We start from the raw sequence: 19,426 nt of genomic DNA, 5'->3' as shown, positions 1-19,426 counted from the left end.
AAAACCACAGGGATCTTTCTTAGTCACTGCTCAGTGTCTAAGCCGTCCGCGGCCTTCTGAATAAAGCAGGAATTCCCTAACCTAAACACAAGGTCTTCAACCTGACCTCTAATTCTATCTTTAGTTTCAACCCTCACTACTCCTTCCCTCTCCATCCAAGCAACCATTCTACCAAATTACATTTGGTAACGACTGACATGCAGGCTCCTGGAAGTCTGGGCCTTTTAATGTGCCATTTCTTTTCCTATAACCTCATTCCCCTCCCCTTTCCCCTACCTTTTATCCTGACAAATGGCCCTCGTTCTTCAGATTACACTTCCAGAGAGCCCTCCACCAGCAGCAATTCTGAGCAAGACACTCTTGTCCTACCTGTTTGTGTGTCTGTGTCTCTACTAGACAGGGCCCAGGAGGCCAGGGACCGTGTCCTTGTTCTCACTGTATCACTCAGTAAATATTTGTCAAAGGGTAGATGAACAAGATAGTCTTGTAATGAGGTTTGCTCTTTAAAACAAATAATATTGGTAGAGTCATAATGCTTTCCAGACGATATTTCTACATCTGTGTTTCTTTTAAAATGTCAAATTAAATGTCACAAGTTTGCTATCTGCGTAATCACTAAATATACATTTTTATGCTCTGGATTAAATGAGTGACACAGGTTGAACATTCTACTGCTGTACCTGAAACAAAGTCCTTTTTTTAACTAAAGAATTTTTAAAATTTGCTTTATTAGGTATTTAGTTCCATTTTTCTTCTTCCTAAAACACAGAGAGCGACAAAGATTTGGGATTACCTTTACACACACAAAAATCTACTCATCCTCTCCTCCCCTCCATAAACTCCCAACAAGGTAGACACACAGGAAGTAAAGGAAATCCACTGATGGACAAAAGTAAATGATACTGGAAGAAGCTACGAAAGGGTAAGTGTGAGGAATGTAGGACACCAGATACAAGTAAACGATTCCCAGCCTGCTCTGGTTATCACTGAGAAGAAAGCAGAGGAGGATCTGTGGGTATCATAAAAACACAAATTACCTAGAAGCCACAAGTGAACTGGTAAGTGTCTCTAGGACAATCACTTTGGGGAGGGGCTAGATACCTCAAATCATTTCCATCTTTAATGAAACATTCTTTGCTTGGCCATCATTCTGGTCCTCAATTAACCGAAGCTTAAAAATGTCAAATACAAGACTAGCTGATGCAACCGGATGAAATGCACTAGGCTGATTTTTAGACATCAGCGGTGCGTTGGAGAAATTAGAGCATGACGGGCTTTAATTCATGCATTTTAAAATAATTTGGGGGGGTCAGCTTTGCCAGCTTCTCTGGAGCCGGGACTAATCCCAAAGGCATCATAAATAAAGTCAGCCTGAGTATGCTTCATCAGGCAGCTGAAGGCAACAGTACAGACCCCTGGTCTTGGTGCTGCCATTTGACCTGCTGAGATACTCCAGCGAGTCCTCCGCTTACTAGACCAGACAGAGGACCTCACAGGCTTCCAGAAGATGCAAACTCTCTTCTGTGCCAACAGCATACACATCTTACCACAAGTGGTGAGAAGCTATAGCCTTTAACTTCACTTTTTGAATGGGGGTCTTCCCTTTACTTCACCACCTGGGCCTAGGAAGGTATATTAGTTTCCTAAGATGGCTATAAGAAAGTATCACAAACTTGGTGGCTTAAAAAACAGAAATGTGTTGTCTAACAGTTCTGGAGGCCTGAAGTCTGAAGTCAAAATCTTGTAGGGCCATATACTCCCTTCACGGCCTCTAAGGACAATCCTTCCCTGCCTCTTCCAGCCTTTGGTAGCCCCAGGCATTCCTTGGCTTGTAGATGACCTACTCCAATCTCTGCGTCTTTTCTTCACATGGCGTTCTTCTTGGGTGTCTTCTCTCTTTTTATAAGGATACCAGTCATATTGGATTAAGGGCCCACCCTACTCCAGTATGCTTCCATCTTAACTAACTCCCCTGCAAGGACTCTATTTCCAAAGAAAGTCACATTCCATGATACTGGGAGTAAAGACGTCAACGTATCTTTTTTTTGGGGGGGGGGAGGGAGCAGTGTACATAATTCAACCCATAAAATAAAGGATAAAAGAAATCATTCTAGTTTGCTTTTGCGTTATGCATAGTTTGTGTGTTAGTATTTTCTGTGTAACCTCTTACTTAGAGGAAAAATAACTTGTTCTTACCTCCATCTTTGGACCAGAAAGTTATAACTTAGTTAGAATTGTATGGAGAAATCAATTCCTGAGTTTCCACAGTGTTCCATGCCTCCACATTCTTCACCAGCTACAAATGATTCTCTAATTTCCACCACTTTCTCAAACTACATACACTTAAATTTCACTAATCAATGTCAAGCAGCCCATCACCAAACCATCAACTTCTAGAATCTCAACCCCAGAATTCCTGGCACTAGTGAATTCCTAACAACTGTTATTAACATGAGAATTTATTTTCTTTTGGTCATTTGGGCCCTACTCTCAAATTATGTGTTCACACTGACAAATCTCTAATGCCTCCATGTTTCATCACCACACACTTTCAAAGTTCCTTCATGGGTGGTTATAGGAAGCAGAATTAGAGAGTCAGTTCTATGAAAACCAATTGTACCATGACTTGGTATCTGGAGAAGAACACCCAGACACACCTACAGACAGAGAAAGCAGGAAGGATGTCTTAAAACAGTGATCCATCACTTGGTCTTGCGACTTGAAGACTGAGTCTATCAAGTTTCAGGTATCCACCGGAGATGCTCCCTTACAGGTGGATAGGTGACATAGTAATCCACTCAAACATCTGATTTAACCATTTTAAAAGCCTAAAGTCATCTATGACAATGACACCAGCATTGACCACAGGGAATCTTAAGCTTTGTGGTGACAGGAAAATGCCAAAGATCACAGATCCGGAAAAGGAGATGCCTTTCAGCTTTAGATGGGAGTCTCCTAACACCACTTGGCAACAACTATGGAAAAGTCCTTGCCCCCATGGAGTTTGTATTCCAGAATGAAGAGACAGATAATCAGCAAATAAATAAGGACATTTATAGTGTGTCAGATGGTACAAGCCAACAGAGAGGTAAGGGAGGTTATGGGGTGTACCAGGAGGAGGGACGGGATGGGTGGTCAACGAAGGCCTTGCTGAAAAGGTCACACTTGAGCCAAAATATAAAGGAAATGAAGTTCTAAGCCAGTTGATTCCTACTCCTTCATAAAGGATCCTTTGATTTTATAATTCTCTCTTCATGGATTTCATGTTTTAAAACATCTCATTTCCCAAAAATATGAAGTCTTGGTTAATTGTCAAAATACATACTCTTTGTGGAAAGCGCCTCAGGATGCAGACAAAAGTTGGGCTCTTGACTTGCACAGTGGAAAGCTAAATTCAACCAGCAGGACTTAGGCAACAGGACCCTCACGTCCCTGTTTATTCCAGCTCTAGATTTCTACAGGGATAGTGTTAATTTAATCTAAAGGAAAACCTCTTGCAAAACTTCATGGTTCCAGCTCAGTAAGACTTACAATGTCATTAAGAGCACCCATACTAGATGTTAGAACATAAGTGCCAGGGAGCAGAGAGCATTGCATTGCTCGGTGATATATCCCAGTGCTCAATGTATTTTTGTTGAAATGAATTTCCTGAACTCACGCCATTCGCCTGGACCATAAACTGATCACTGGGATTGATTTTCCCATTTGAGACCTGTTTCTTCCACAATTACCATAGTTTCTATTTTTCTCTACCCTCCATGATGCCAGCACATCACTGGGCCATGATTATTCTTGCAGCTGAGTTACATGTGAGATGACTGAATGTGTCAGAATGATGAGAAATCAGTGATGTAAAAATGGGGAAGGTTGGAAGGTAGGGGCACATTTTTCTGTAAATGGAATTATTGGCTAGAACTCCCAAGAAATATAAAAATGTATGTTTGGAGAGATGGCTATCCAGAGGGAGGGACACACTACTCACAGATAATAAAGCCACTTCCCTTTCATTCCCCTACTGATTTTAGCTGTTTTAGAAAGAAGAAAGTGGAGGCCCCAAAGATCCATGGTTATCTCTGGTCGTTTGATCTTAAGGGCTGCTGAAGACACATTCCGTTTGGTTGTCCAGTTCATTTCTCACTTTGTAGCTGATGCCATCACCAGGGTGGGGTTTATATTTTCCCACCATGTGCTTCCTACAAAGTTCTGCTGCTGATAGCTACTATTTGGAATTATATTTTATAAAGCATGTACTCTCTTCTACTTAGCTATTTTCTACACTTTATCATACCCCAAACCTATCACTGATGGTGACAACCACAGATCCCTGTAGTTTGCTCTCAGGAAAAGATCTTTGTGAAGAAAGATAGATCAGGGCTGAGTTCTTTCGTAGAGATCATTTTTTTTCTACTCTTTTTCTGCAAGGAAGAAATTTCACCCCCTCGGAAATGAAACAAAGCTATCTCACCCAAGATGGGTTATATATATACGCATCAACGACTTATGTTCAATATTTGTTGAGTACCTGTTATATGCTGGGCAACTTCCTAGACCCTGGGGATATGGGAGTGAATAAAACAGAAACAATTCTTAATCTCATGCCACTTACATTCTAGTTTACATAATATGAGGCGCCATTTTAACCAAAAGTTCCCACTTTCTATGGGTCATCAAGGGATGGGGCAGAGGCTGTCATTTTAATGTGAGTATTTGGCTCTCCCTAGTTGGATTTTTGGCTTTAACTTCCATTAATTTGTCTTACATCTAAATTAATTTTTATGAGCTCCTCATTATATGTCACATTGATTTAAATAATAGCAATAATAATAATAGAAAACACTCAAAAGTCCAAACTCATGAGCTTGAAAGCTTCAGCCTTTTGCCTGAGATACAGTTCACACCATACCCTGTAGGCTGCATATAAACCTAACTAGAAAATAAAGGGAAGTTTTGCTTTGCAATGAAACCAGCCATAGTTTAATGTCCATTATGAATGGTAAAGGTATGCTTCCACAAACAGTTCACGAATTGTTCTTTTGGTTATTCCATTAGTTGCACACATGGTCATTACACAAACCATTAAACTTAATGAGGATGAAACTGGCTATAACTTTTAAGCCAGTTAAGCCTCCATTACCTATAGACAAAGGCAATCAACTCTGGGAATACGTTCCCACTACTCATAGGGAAGGATTACCCGAAGATCACAGGTTCCTTCCCCTCCAGTACTGAAGCAATAGCTGCTCAATTAGACAGAGCACTGTTAGCATCAAGGGAGGCTCCATGGTGTCTCTTCAAACTGTGGATACTTCATCACTCCAGGTGAAAATGGTAGAAAAATGCAACTTATCACAAAGTTGCTGTAAGTGGACAATTCCTGCCAAGTTGACATATGTAATTTTGCTTCCTCTGATGTCACCGGATAATATGACTCACCGCTGAAACACTGTTGACAGTAGAAAAAGGAAAAAAAAAAATCTGTGGAGCCAAGGATAATATTACAAAAACAAGGAATGACAATGAGGCCATTTCTGCACATGTCTGCATTTCAATTGGCAAACCACAATCTGGAGATGTATAATATCACCATGGCCACCGTCTAACCCAGGATTCTGTTCCCAGGTGTGAGCTTAGCACTTTGCCCATGGACGTCTGCAAATAATTACTATCTTAAAAAAAAAAAGGATTGCCACCCCACCTGGCCCCCTTCCCCAAGCAGTACATGAATATAGCAAATAAAGTGACTAAAATCAGCCTTTTAAGCAACTACCCAGCATAAATCATTACTTGGCAAGAGGCTATAACATTTGTCTGTAATGGTTCTACACAGTATGACGTCCACTTCCAAGTAGATGTCTTGGTAAATATGGCATCAGAGACCATGCCTAAGGAAAAGCTGAGTGCAGATGAAATTCCATTTCAGAATGAAATAATTAAGTTACTATGACCATCTGTGATCTCCTACACAAGCAAAGAGCTGACTGAACACATCTGCCATGTTATAAACCTATCGGCTTGCAGATGCTTTAAAGGCAATGAATGAAACCTTAATTTCTTGGTATGTTTCATAGCCCCTACCATTGTAGGCACTCAATTACTCATTCAGGAAATACTGTAGGTCATGTACTAGATACCAGGCACTGTGCTAAGAGCTGTGATACAGAGGTTGTCGCATCTGATAGGGATATTGCCCCCATAGATCTTATACTGTAGCTGTGAAGGGGAGAGATTACCAAGTAATCATGCAATAACATAATTACACATAATACTACTTCCGTGATCTCTGAAGTACTAATTCCGTGAAAGGAATTACTCCTTTCTCTGCCCTTCAATAGTACTTTCTCATGTATCTATTAAGCACTGACTAATGTCTGTCTTGTGTTATGAACTGGGTACGTATCTATGTCTTTTTAGATGGCAATCACTCAAGAATAGGGCCACATCTTTGTGCTTCTCAGCACCTCGCTCCTCCCATACCTTCTCTCCCACTACCTACCCCTGCCTGGGGCTCCTACCACCCTGGCTTGCACAGAACTCCCCTTCCCCCCACAAAAATGTAGAAATAAAGCTGACCCACTCACTAGCTTTTCTGTGTGGGTCAAATTCATTTTATTTCTTATGCTTCCATTTATACATCGGGGCTAAGAATTTACCACTAGCCTCTTTGGGACATTGTAACTCGAAGAATGAAATGGAGATCCTCAATATAAAGGCAGCAGGATATAAGGGCCCCTGAGAGGCAAAGCCATCAGTCCAAAGGCTTAACCACTGGTATGGGAAAAGGAATAGTTTTACTGGACTCAAGGATCTAAAGTTGTATCAATGCTGGTTGATATCCATACCCAGTCTTTGATAAACTGAGATAATAAAGGCAAAGCAGTGGGTTTTTCATAGGCTAAATTTATTCAACTTACGTTGAGATTATCATTCCTAAAATGCCCCTTTTTTTGAAATAATGGTAATAATGGAGTTTTAAAAAACGTTTTACTTGTTAAAATCTAAATAAAAGGCAATCTATATCAGTCTCTTCATTTTTTTCTTTGGAGATTTTACTGTCCCATAAAATCTAACTATCTGGGAAACACTGGCTTAGGGTGTCTGCTTTCATTGGCTGGAACGGCTCACAGCCAAAGTCAACCCAAATATTCAAGCTCATGTCGGGAGGCAGCTTATTGGCTGGTGTGTTTCATGAGGACAGCAAGATCTAAGGAGGTTCAGAAGACAATTTTCTTGGCAGAAAGCCTTCTAAATTCAAAGATAGATGTTTTCAGCCTCTCCCTTGGTTGAATTTTTCCTTTTTTTCACATGGAGATGGTGAAACTAGCGTTTTCCGCAGTGTTTACAGCCGATGGCGTTATTATAAGTGAGGTTAAAAGAGTAAAGGAAAAAGGGATGTAGAATAGGGAAACCAAGAGAAGGAAGACATGAAGGCAACAAAACATACAGAATGAAGAGTGATTAAAAGGTTGAGGTGGGGTAAAGTGAGAAAACAAAAATAAGAAGAAAAACAAGAAATTCACACACACACACACACAATTGCCATTGCCAGTTACAGGAGCCAGTGGTTCACGAGTTCTGTCGCCACTGATGTCTCTTTACTTTAGTTGCTGAAGGACAGAAAACCGAGCCTGCAATTTAACCAAAGACTTCTTAGCATAAAAGGAAGCTCTTCAGCTCTGTCAATCACACAGGACCCAAACTCAAGGCCAAGAACCCTAACATGAATTATATTCCTGGCATCCCAGTGTCTTCACCTTTGCTAACTATGTCTGTCTTCTTCCAGGACCGAGGAGATTAGTTAAGAAGGAGTAGTTATACACTTCCAATTGTGACCCATTCTTGGGGACAAAAGAGGATTACATTTCAGGAACTCTCCTTCCTAAACTACTGGTGGGGAGGGGTAGCAGTGGTGGTGAGCAAAGCAAAAGAAAAGAAAACCCAAACCGTGTTTTCTCCTAAGCCTCACGTCACCTGCCAAGGGTGAAAGGAGTTATTAATACAGTAGCATAGATGCTTATCCACGTTCTTCCCAGGTTTTACATCCCCAGAAAACTTCCCTTCCACTTAGAAACAAAAGCCTGCCCATGTTTTGATGCCCAGATCATCAAAGATTGTAATATACTCTTGTGGGTTCCCACTACCCTTTACCAAACAGTGTAGTGTAACTTTACGAGTTGGAAACTCATCTCTGTTTCGGAATTCAGCACTTTCACACACACCAAGAAGATCTGAGGGATAGTGCGTGTAGGGTGTCCAATGACTAGGGATAAGTTCCTGCCATTTGGGCCCATTAGCTGAAAAATGGGAACTTAGAACCATTTCCCTTCCTGTCTCACTTCCCTTAGAGCTTAACCACCTATTGGATAAATATGGCAGGTCCATTGGTCATTCCATTCCCCCTCCATTTGGCTTTTCTTTTAGGGGAGAAATAAATCTTTTTGTTCAGAGGATAAGCATTGCCTTGCGGTTTCCAGTCTAAGTTAAGCTACATTTGGAAGTTGGAAGGGACCCTCAGGCCAAGAGCCGCTGTGAACGAAGGATCTTGTTCACAAGCCCTGTGATGTGGCTGGGTCGTATTGCATTCTTCCTCACCCTGCGGTGGCAGTGAAGTTCAATGCCCATGTAGTAAAGATTTTACCCAGCAGGTGGGAGTAATTACACACAGCACGTATTTCTAGGCAGCAACTTTCTTCCAAATTTATAATCCAAAAGAGCATAGTAGTAAATCCCACAATTTTTTTGAACCCTGAATTTGCTAAGCCACTCTCCAATTCACAAAACATACATGGTCAGTCATAACTCAGGAGTCTTGAGTTTATCTCAGAACTCAAGTATGGCTGAAGAAGAGAGTAATTGGCAAATATTTCCCATGGAACTGAGACTTTTTATTACCATTTCTGTTATATGTTCTGTTTTATCTTTCAGTTACTTTTTTAAAATGCCATTTACCTGAGGTACTTCTGTTCTTAGAAAATTTTTTTCACACTTAATTTTTAGTCTGAAAATACAATGATTTTTTTCCCCATGACTTTTGCTGCGTTGTCGCTGTGCCCCTTAGCCAAATTTATATCTACGTTTATGAAATACTAACTCAACTGAATCCCAGGTGAAACACTTACACACTCTCTCACAAAATGGAGATGACCTTTCCATTCTCTTCTGGTCCAAATATTTCAGCAATCTTCAGGTATAGATTAGGTTGCCAACATGATGACAGATGATATATTTTCTGAGATCCGATATTTCTTTCACATCAATTTAGAGACACATGCCTATAGTTTATAATGGCAAGTCTTGAAATTAGTAGCTTAAGGAATATGCTTTGCACTGTGTTTCACTATGCAAAGTAAGGGTACAAGGGTATGCATATATATTTTACTTTAATCAATTCATCTTGTGGAGTGCAATGAACAGAATTATTTTTAACTTTACTGGTACGACTTTTGAACCAGTTCTGTCAGAGAGAGTGATTAAATGAGCACCAAATATGTTCCCTCTCCCTGAGCACAGAACCAAACTACATTTCCCAGCCTCCTTAAACCTAGGTGGGGGTCATGTGACTAATTCTGACCAATGGGATGAGAGCAGAAGGCCACTGTCACTTCCAAACCAAGGCAGTTAAGAATGTGTGTGTGTATGTGTGTGTTCATGCGCACATGTGCTGTTTTGGACACTCTCGTTCTGCCTACAATATTGGCTGTATATTGCCAGAGTGACGCTGAAGCCAAGTGTCAAAGATGGAGGAGCCATCGTCCTCTGTTACAGCACAGGAGAAAAAGATCCCCAAGTCACCTCTTAGGGGAGTAACCCAACCAAGAACAACTGTGCTGGAATCTAAGTCAGTAAGATATAAGTTTTTACTGTATTAAAACACTAAGAGTTGTTTTCTTCTTTTAAACAGCAGTTGTCACGCCCCAACTAAATCATAAAAATAATAGTGTTCTTTTTTTCCAAGTTTGCATGTACTAGTACACCAACAAAATGCCTATACATAAAATGAGTTACGTGGCATACTATTTTTGATATAAATAATACACTGTTTTTCATTTGAGGATGATCTAATATTACATATCTCCCATACTTAATTTTATAATTTCAGGTTCATGAGTCACTCTTTTATTATATACATGAGGCAATATATAAGCAATATTGCCAGCTTGTACTACAACCTTTTCTCTATCCTTAATTGATTCAGTGAGTCTCTGCCTAAGACTTTCTGATGTCTTTTGTTTTCTTATTCAGAATCTGCAATTATAATTTATCTAATGATTTACCAATTTCAAGTCATATCAGCTATTTGATTAGACATATAATAATTGTTTTAACCCTTTCTAAGGAAACAATGCTTGATGAGGAAATGAGGGGTGGAAGAGAGGAAAACTCAGAACTCCAGAAATTCTGGTCCAGGGACCATGAGATGAAGTATATTTACATTTACTCTCTTCAGTCTTACTTTATGCTAAGAAACTAAAGACCTGGAATGCTAACTTCCCCCCTCTGATGATGCTTAAAGACATCAATATGGCTCAATAAAAGGAAACAAAGTGTGGATTTAATTATCTTTGGCTATATTTTAGGGTTTATCATTTGCAGCCACAACTTTATCTGTAAAGTGGGCATCATGTAACATATCAATTTTCAAGGTGAGTAAAGAACAACCTTAAGACACAAGGCATTAATATACTAAAATATAGGTATTCAAGTCCATAGAGTTTTTTTTTTTTTAAAGGCTTTTCTACAGGACTTTAGAAATCACCACTCAGAGAACTAAGAGAAGAATCTATCTAACTGCATTAGTGTTTGTGAATGGAAATGCTCTATAAAATCCACAAAATGTCTGGCATGTTTTAATCTAGTTTTAATATATTTTAATAATATGGACATAAGAAATTTAATTACAGCCAAAAGCTGGCAACCGAAAGAGGCATCTCCAAGTATTTTTGCCTTAGCACCAACCCAGACATAGGGCCTTGCTGCCTCCAAACATTTGAGTGTGTGTATATACACATCTAAAGACATCCTGAACATGATGCTATCCTATTTCACTTAATGGTTAAGAGCGTGGGCTCTGGAGTCAGGCTGAGTTCAAATCCCAGCCCCACAGTTACCACGGGTATGACCTTGAGCATGTTTCCTAACACCACTGACTCAGTTTCCTCATCTGAAGAATGAGGATAAAAATAATGATTTGTCTCATGAGTGGCTGTGAGAGTGAATTATCTCTGGGGAAGCCTTAACACACTTGCTGGTCATACAGCAAGTGCTCAGCAAACATTAGCTGTATCTTTATTACCCTTCAGCTGCATATTTGAATTGGTCATATTCTTAGTCCCTCAGAGTGAATCCAGCTTGCCCATGGGAGCCGAGGCCCGAATAACACATTCTGTGGGTATCTGTCTTTGCCTTGAGAATTCTTCCAGCCCACCCTTCCTTATCCCACTCTCTCTCCAACTTGGCTTCCACAAGATGCCTCCTAGGAGGAGAAACACACGCTCTTCCTCTGCCACACTCATATACTTCTTTTTTTTTTTTTAAGTTTGTACTTCTTAATTTTTATTTATTTATTTTATAGAAATATAGTTGATTTACAATATTAGTTTCAGATGTACAGTATTATATTAGTTTTAGGTGTGCTACATAGTGATTCAGTGTTTTTCTAGATTATACTCTATTCAAAGCTGTTATAAAATATTGGCTATATTCCCTGTGCCGTACATTATACCCTTGTGTCTTATTTATTTTATACATAGTGGTCTGTACCTTTTAATCCTCCACCCCTATCTTGCCCCCTCCCTCCTTCCTTCCCCCCACTGGTAACTAATTTGTTCTCTATACCTTTAAGTCTGTTTCTATTTTGTTATATTCATTTGTTTCAATTTTTAGATTCCACATATAAATGATAACATACTGTATTTGTCTTTCTCTCCCTGACTTATTTCACTAAGCATAATACCCTCCAGGTCCATCCATGTTGTTGCAAATGACAAAATTTCACTCTTTTTTATGGCTGTGTAGTACTCCTCCGTGTATATTTACCACATCTTCTTTATCCATTCATCTGTTGGTGGACACTTAGGTTGCTTCCATATCGTGGCTATTATAAATAATGCTGCTATGGGATTTCCCTGGTAGTCTAGTGGTAAGGATTCTGCGCTTTCACTGCAGAGGCCTGGGTTCAATCCCTGGTCGGGGAACTGACATCCCACAAGCTGTGTGGTGTGGACAAAAAAAAAAAAATGCAGCTGTGAACATTGGGGTGCATATATCTTTTCAAATTAGTGTTCTCATTTTCTTTGGATGTATACCCAGGAGTGGAATTGCTGCATCATATGGTAGCTCTAGTTTTAGTCACTGAAATTTTTAAAGCCATGAATGTAATTTAGCAGGAACGCTATCACAGGCAATCATTTTTGTTTTGTTGCTAAAGCTGTTGGATACGTGTTAGAGTGATTACTTTTTTGTCTGAGTGTATGACAGGAAAATAATGTTTAAATCAATATGTACATCAGAGTATCTCCACTAGCATTATTAATCTAGAAGGAAGTATTACACAGACAACAGTAAAAGAAAGGACATTTAGTCTATATTTTCAAATGGGACTTGATCATCTTAAAGCTGTTCACTGGCAAAATTTTTCACCAAGTTAGTATAGATTATATGCTACTTCATAAAAGATAGCAATAAAGAAGTTTGGGTTTTTTTTTTTTTTTTTGCACGGGCCTCTCACTGTTGTGGCCTCTCCCATTGCGGAGCACAGGCTCTGGACGCGCAGGCTCAGCGGCCGTGGCTCACGGGCCCAGCCGCTCCGCGGCATGTGGGATCCTCCCGGACTGGGGCACGAACCCGCGTCCCCCGCATCGGCAGGCGGACCCCCAACCACTGCGCCACCAGGGAAGCCCTGAAGTTTGGGGTTTTTGTTTTGTTTTTCAGTATTTGCTTTCAGAGAAAAATCCTAAAACTTGTAGGGATTTCTGATGCCAGAAAATTTTGATATATAAGAGTATATTTAGCAATCAGGGTGACTTAGATCATGGTAATTGGCGTATGTACAATTATAATTTGCATTCCAGTTATTTAAACGGAGATATCCTTGATCAGGTTGAACGTACTGTGAGTAGAAGGTCTCTTCTTCCAAGAAATAAGATGGAGACAGTCTTTGGAGAATGGCCTCACTGAACTGGTAAGTTAACTTCCTCCGGATTTTGATGATTCCCCAGTTCTTCCATAATTCCTAAATGCTCTGGCCGTTTTCTGGTAAGTCATGGTCTTCCGGTTGCCTTTTCTTCTCCCCCAAAGTTGGGCAAGTTTTTCTTTGTTTTTTGATACAAACCGAAAGATGTCTTTGGTTTGATCTATCCACTGAATACAAGATGCCATCTCGGGATTACACAGGGATTCATGAAGGTATTGAAACCGTCGGAGCTTCTTCCTGCCTTTTGCTCCCTTTTGCTGGAGACGAGTAGGTTGCACCAGCTGGTCTTCAGGGATGTTCTGCAGAGACTGATGAATATTTCCTTCAAAATAGAGGTCCCCGGCACTGTTCTATATAAATATATTACTGTTCTCCAATTGTAGACCAGTCCTCTGTGGGCAGCACACCACAGCTGCTGGAATTTCCTCTGACATGAGAACAGTGGTTGGTGAAAGCCAGGTAATGTTTGTAATTTGAGGAGTACTGAAGATCACCAGTTGAATGTTGCCTCAGTACTTCAAAAGCATCTTCAAATGCTTGACCCAGCTTGTCATGTTCAACACAAGCCATGCTTCATTAACCAATTGACAATTCTGTCCATCAGAGGCCAATCTAACATTTCCAGGCTCATATACTTCTTTATCTGCCCCATGATACTTCTTTGGGCATTTAATAATTCAGTGGAGAAAATGGATTCTTCTGTTGTGCTAGCTTTTTTCAGAATATTTAAGGTGTTAGCCGAAATCACTGCTCTCCTGTTACTGCATTCCATTCCAACACATCATGAAAGAGTTGATCTCCAAAAATATATATTACTGAACCATAATTGCAATACAGGGCGATTCATTCCATTATGATTATTAGCACTATTATATTAAGATTACTCAGATTAATTTCCCTCCTAACCATTGTAATAATGTAAGCTTTTTTTGGCAAAGGACCTTATGTAATGTATTCAGTTATCCTAACTATCACACATATTCTATATTTTTCATCAACCAAGTATTTATTTTAAAAATACTGGGAATAATTTTAGAGGAAATCATTCTATTCCCAATTGCCACATACAGGCTGAATTTTTTTTAACCAATCGACGTAGTTCAGAAGTTAAAGTTTATAGTTCTACACAACGCTGGCTAAGCTACTCGTTTTGCTGCTACTGATGAAAATGCTGATAAGCGAAGATCAATGCTGCTTTTACTGCTTATACAGCTGAAAAGTTGGTCCCAAGGAAGGCTTCTGTGTATTGGCCATTGTTCTCCTCTCAATAGGTGTGAATGATGGCAGATGAAGTGACAACAGCTCCCTCTGGACCATGGGTAAGCACCACTGACCCCTGCCCATCTCCTTTGCAGAAGGAGTGAATGTCTGTCTAGGGTGGTATGTCTTGGATGGATGGATTTCACAGTCAGGATGGATGTGACAGAGCAGCTTTTTTCTGGGCTCAAACCTCAGTACTTGAATTGTGCTCTCTTCCTACCCACACCCTTAGCTCCCAACCATTCCAGCAGGGATGGCCTCGCACGTTTCCTCTTTCCTGAGTCCATGATGTTAGCAATAACTGGAGTGTTTCTATGTAGATACCTAGGGAGGGGGGGCAGAGATGGGGGTTTCTCTCTTACTGGCTTATCTTCTCTGAAGATCCACTCAGTGCGGTAAGTGTATGTGGTGGGGAAAGGGGAGGGGGGAGCAGGTGTTCTATCGTCTATTGGCCCATCTTATTCTGCTTTACTTAGGGACACACGTTTCATTCTGCTGGTCAGCTTGTGAAAATCAGTTTCCAGTGACGCCTGCTTGGTGATCTGTTTTGAGGTAAAGCATGTGTATCATCTGAACTGAACAAACAAGAGGAGAAAAATACAACTATATTTTCTTGGAGAAGAATTCCCATTGACAGGCTGACAGTTTCTTTACCAATTTTCTTTTTAATCCCACTCGCTCATTTTTGGCAGGAAACATATGACATCCCCACGATGAATAAATACAGAGTCTAAGTGTATCCTGGGGATCAGAGCATCAGAAAGCCATTATCACCCCGAGGTCTGAACGGGTAACCCACTGAAACTGTAGCTGTAAGTTAGAAGGGGGCATGCAACAGGAGCTGTGGCTTTCAGAAGAGGAATTAGTTACTGCCAACCGTGACCAGGTAAGGAGCATTCATGGGGAAATGAATGCCTAGGATTCTCTCCTTCCACCCTACAACCTCCGGCCGGTGCCTCCCTTTGGGGAAACCCAACTTGAAGGCAGAGGGCAAGGGAGTCTGTTGATGCCAGCATCCCAGGACACAGAGTTTGGGGGAGCCAGGCGGACAGTATATGAGAAAGAGCAAGTGGGGATCAGTCATCATGTAGACAGATCTTCAAGAAACAAGCCAGGGGCTTCCCTGGTGGTCCAGTGGTATAGAATCCTCCTTCCAATGCAGGGGACGCAGGTTCCATCCCTGGTCGGGGAACTAAGATCCCACATGCCGCAGGACAACTAAGCCCGTGCGCCACAACTACCAAGCTCGTGCACCTCAACGAGAGAGCCGTGCGCTGAAAACTACAGAGCCCACGCGCCCTGGAGCCTGTGCCAGGGCTCCAACAACTAGAGAAGGAAAACCCCGCACACCACAACTAGAGAGAAGTCCGCATGCCGCAACGAAAGATCCCGCATGCCTCAACGAAGATGCTGCATGACTCAGCTAAGCCCTGACACAGGCAAATAAAGAAATAAATGAGAAAAATTTGAAAAAGATAAAAACGAAAGAAAAGAAACAAGCCACAAACACTCCCCTGTTCAAACTATAATTAACTTTCAAAGCACAGTTCAAACATAGCCTCTTGGGAGCTTTTCCTGGTAACTCCAGTTTTTACTGATTTCCCTCTTGTTTGAATTTATAGCACTTAAAGCTTGTCTTGGTATTTCTCTTTATACACATAAGGAAAGGGAGTTCGAACTTGACATCTGAAATAGTTCGTTTTGCAGTATATTGAGGCTTGGTTAGAGGCTATATTGATGAACAGTTATTTTATATTTAAGAGTGTTGCTCCTTTAAAACATTAGTAACTCTGCATCTTAGCACTTTAAACAAAACTTCTGAACTTCCCAGCCCAGTGGGTGCTTCAATGTTCATCAGCTTTCTTCTTTGAACACTAATTTATTAATGGCCTCCTATAGTTGGTTCCAACCGTGAATGTGAAGAAGTGAGGATATAGCCCTTGATCTCAGGAGCTTCTATTCTTTCTTTCCATTCATGAATTTACTCATTTGTCCAACAACATTTTAGTGTGTACCTGTTATGCCCCCAAAACTGTGCTAGGCACTGCAGTTCCAATGATGACAGGAAGACAGACCTGGCGTCATGGAACTTGCAACCTAATGAGGGAGAAGGTATCCAAAAACAATTTTAAAAGCATCACGGGAGCGAGTGTAAAACTGCAACTGTGATGACTGCAAGAAAAACAAGGCTATGGAGAGCCATGAGGACAAATAACAGAGGGAACTGACTTAGGGAAGTGAGAGAAGGCTTCCCTGAGGACAGGGTCATTAATATGAATGCAGACGAGTAAGAGTTAACTAGATGACTGCTAGGGGGCACTTTATAACCACAGGGAACAGCAAAGCCTGTCTCCAGAGAGGATGGCAAGGAAGGGGACCTAAGGAGGCAACACTGGGTTAGGCGGATACAGTAGGAGACTGGGAACAGAGGCAAGGGCCAGGAACTGCCTGCCGGGGAAGTTCTGGTAAGGATCCCAATCTTCATATCAAGAGTAGTAAAGTTTGGGATTAACAGATACACACTACTATATATAAAGTAGATAAACAACAAGGACTTCCTGTAGAGCACAGGGAACTACATTCAATATTTTATAATAACCTATCATGGAAAAGCCTGAAAAATATATACGTTATAGCATTATGTTTTATATATATATAAATGAATCACTTTGCTGAACACCTGAAACGAACACAACTTTGTAAATCAACTACATTTTTTAAAAATAGAGGAGAAAAACATAGCTCACGCATATATAACTTTATAACACAGTTATAAACTCTTCACTCAACAAAATTTTTTTTCTGTACAGCAGTCTAGTGATGAAATGAAAAACCTGAATTCTTTCCAATAAAAACATGTGCAACTGAATATTATAAAAAAAAGTAGTAGTGAAAAGCCATTGGGGGGGTTTGGGCCGTGGACCAGGACATAGTGGGAGAAAGAAGGAGAAGTGGATGAATTTGAACGACGTGGGGGAGATAAGATCAATAAGGCCTTGATGAATCATTGGATATAAGGAAATAAGAAATATACAGTGAGAAAGTATCTATCTAAAATGGGTGAGAAACTAGTCACTGAGATAGGAAATGCTAGGATAGGACCAGATATGACAGGAGGGGGAGAACACAGTGACATACTATGTGCTATACCATAGTACTACAAGGGTTATAACAGCTTATATAAGAAGATGTGGAAGAAGCCAAGAGGGGTGAGAATCGTGGTCAGTACAGTGTTTTTACAGCAAAGGATACTGCCCAGTGGTATGACCACTGTCTTATTTAATAAGTCGCTAAAGCTAGAATATCTATAGATATAAAAGACTTAATGTGATTTCTAAAAACAGTCCATTTAATTCAAGATCATACTGTAGGTATAAGCTAGAAAAATATGGGAATGTGTTCCCCTCCCTTTGCACTTGGAAAAATGGAGATTTACAGCAGTTAATAACATGGTCAATGTCATATACTCTTGAGTCAGCAGAAAAGTAAAGGGAGACAAAAATAATCAAGTTTCAAAGAGCTGGAAGGAAATTTAGAGATCATTTGACCTAGCCCCTTCGTGGGCCAAGAGTACAAATTTTTGTCAAGGTTTGATAGGTAGCAACATAGGTGTAACTAGAACCCAGTTGTCCTGACTCTCAGTCCTGCACTGCTTTTTTCACTCCAGCACATAAACTGAGTTTCAAGCTAACGCTTCATTGCTCAAGCATTTGGCCTCTCCCAGTAGCGAAAGAATCCTATTTGAAAGTGGTGGATAGCAAAAAAGCATCATGGAGCAATTGAGGCCCAGCTATGGTAGGTGAAAACGTAGGCGGATATGAACTTTGGCAAGTCCATGAGGACCACATATGAGAACAATTACAACTCCCTGTGATCTCAATTTCTTCACCTATAAAATGCAATCGTTGTGAATAATTATGTTCTTCTTCTATGAAATTATGGTTCTATGTATGATTCTTCCAACATCTTAATACCCCGCTGGACTTGGGAAAATAACTCTACCTTTCATTGTTTGCAATATGTTTCCTGGTGAAAGGGATTTTGTGCTGGTTTTTATCATTGAACATATTTTCATGTTTAAACTCCAGAGAAAGTGAGAGGAAAGCATAAAACAGGAAGCATCTGTATTTTTAACTGGCAGAGCAAGTGGAATTTGATGTGACTTCAATATTTTTCACTGCCTTGTATTCACAGATGGCTAGAATTCAAAAGTGCTTTACATAAGAAAATGGGTGGAAACTGGTAAGAAGACCTTGCAAAGAGAGGAAGGAAGGAAGGAGGGAAGGAAGAGAGAGGGAGGGAGGGAGGGAGGGAGGACAGAAGTCAACATGGGAGTGGGGAAGGAGGAAAGCAGGAAGATTATGAATACCCCCAGGTATTACTAATCTACCACTGGAAGAAGAAATGGGAGGGCAAGGAAGGGAGAAGGAGGGGGAGGGGAACATCGAAGTGGAGGAAGAGGAGGGAAGGAGAGAGAGAAAGGTGGCAACATTGCGCTGACTTTCCTCGGTACGGTCTAGAGATAGGGCTTTGGTTCCGAGCTAGCTTACCCACTTGGAAGTCTCGATTCTTCCACTGTTTGCTGACTGAGCAGTCTAAATTACGCACGCGTCCATTCTCCTCATCCAAAAGATGAAGCAGCCAACAGAGAATGAGAGAAGTGTTTCAGGTGAGCAAAGCTTCACCAAAGAACATGCCTGCTGTTTGCACAAAAGCACATGTTTAGTAGGACTTGGTCCCAACACCTGGATTGAAGCACATCATGTATATCATGCTGCCTTGGAAGGAAGCTCTGCAGCCAGGGTGGTTGTTTGATCCCTAGAACTAAACGGTTACTATGTTCTCCCATCCTACTCTTCAGACCACCCATGGTCTTCTGGTTCTGGTGTTCTCTTAGATGTTTTTTCATATCCGCTGAAGAATACTGCTATCACTTTCTTCCTTAGTATACCATGGATTCTGAAGCTTTCCAACCTT

At 40.7% G+C, this 19,426-nt stretch overlaps 1 protein-coding gene and 1 pseudogene across 3 annotated transcripts in view; both read right to left on the bottom strand.

Moving 5' to 3' along the window:
- Positions 1 to 19,426, bottom strand: part of NRG1 (neuregulin 1) — a 1,014,779-nt gene that overhangs the window by 526,218 nt on the left and 469,135 nt on the right. The gene's annotated exons all lie outside the window — the stretch shown is intronic.
- Positions 13,004 to 13,759, bottom strand: LOC115840242 (transcription factor Spi-C pseudogene; annotated as a pseudogene).

This window comes from Globicephala melas, chromosome 21 (genome assembly GCF_963455315.2).
Source record: "Globicephala melas chromosome 21, mGloMel1.2, whole genome shotgun sequence".
In the NCBI taxonomy this organism is placed as follows: Eukaryota; Metazoa; Chordata; class Mammalia; order Artiodactyla; family Delphinidae; genus Globicephala; species Globicephala melas.
Note: the sequence above shows the minus strand (reverse complement) of the source record. Positions and strands in the feature narration are given on the sequence as shown.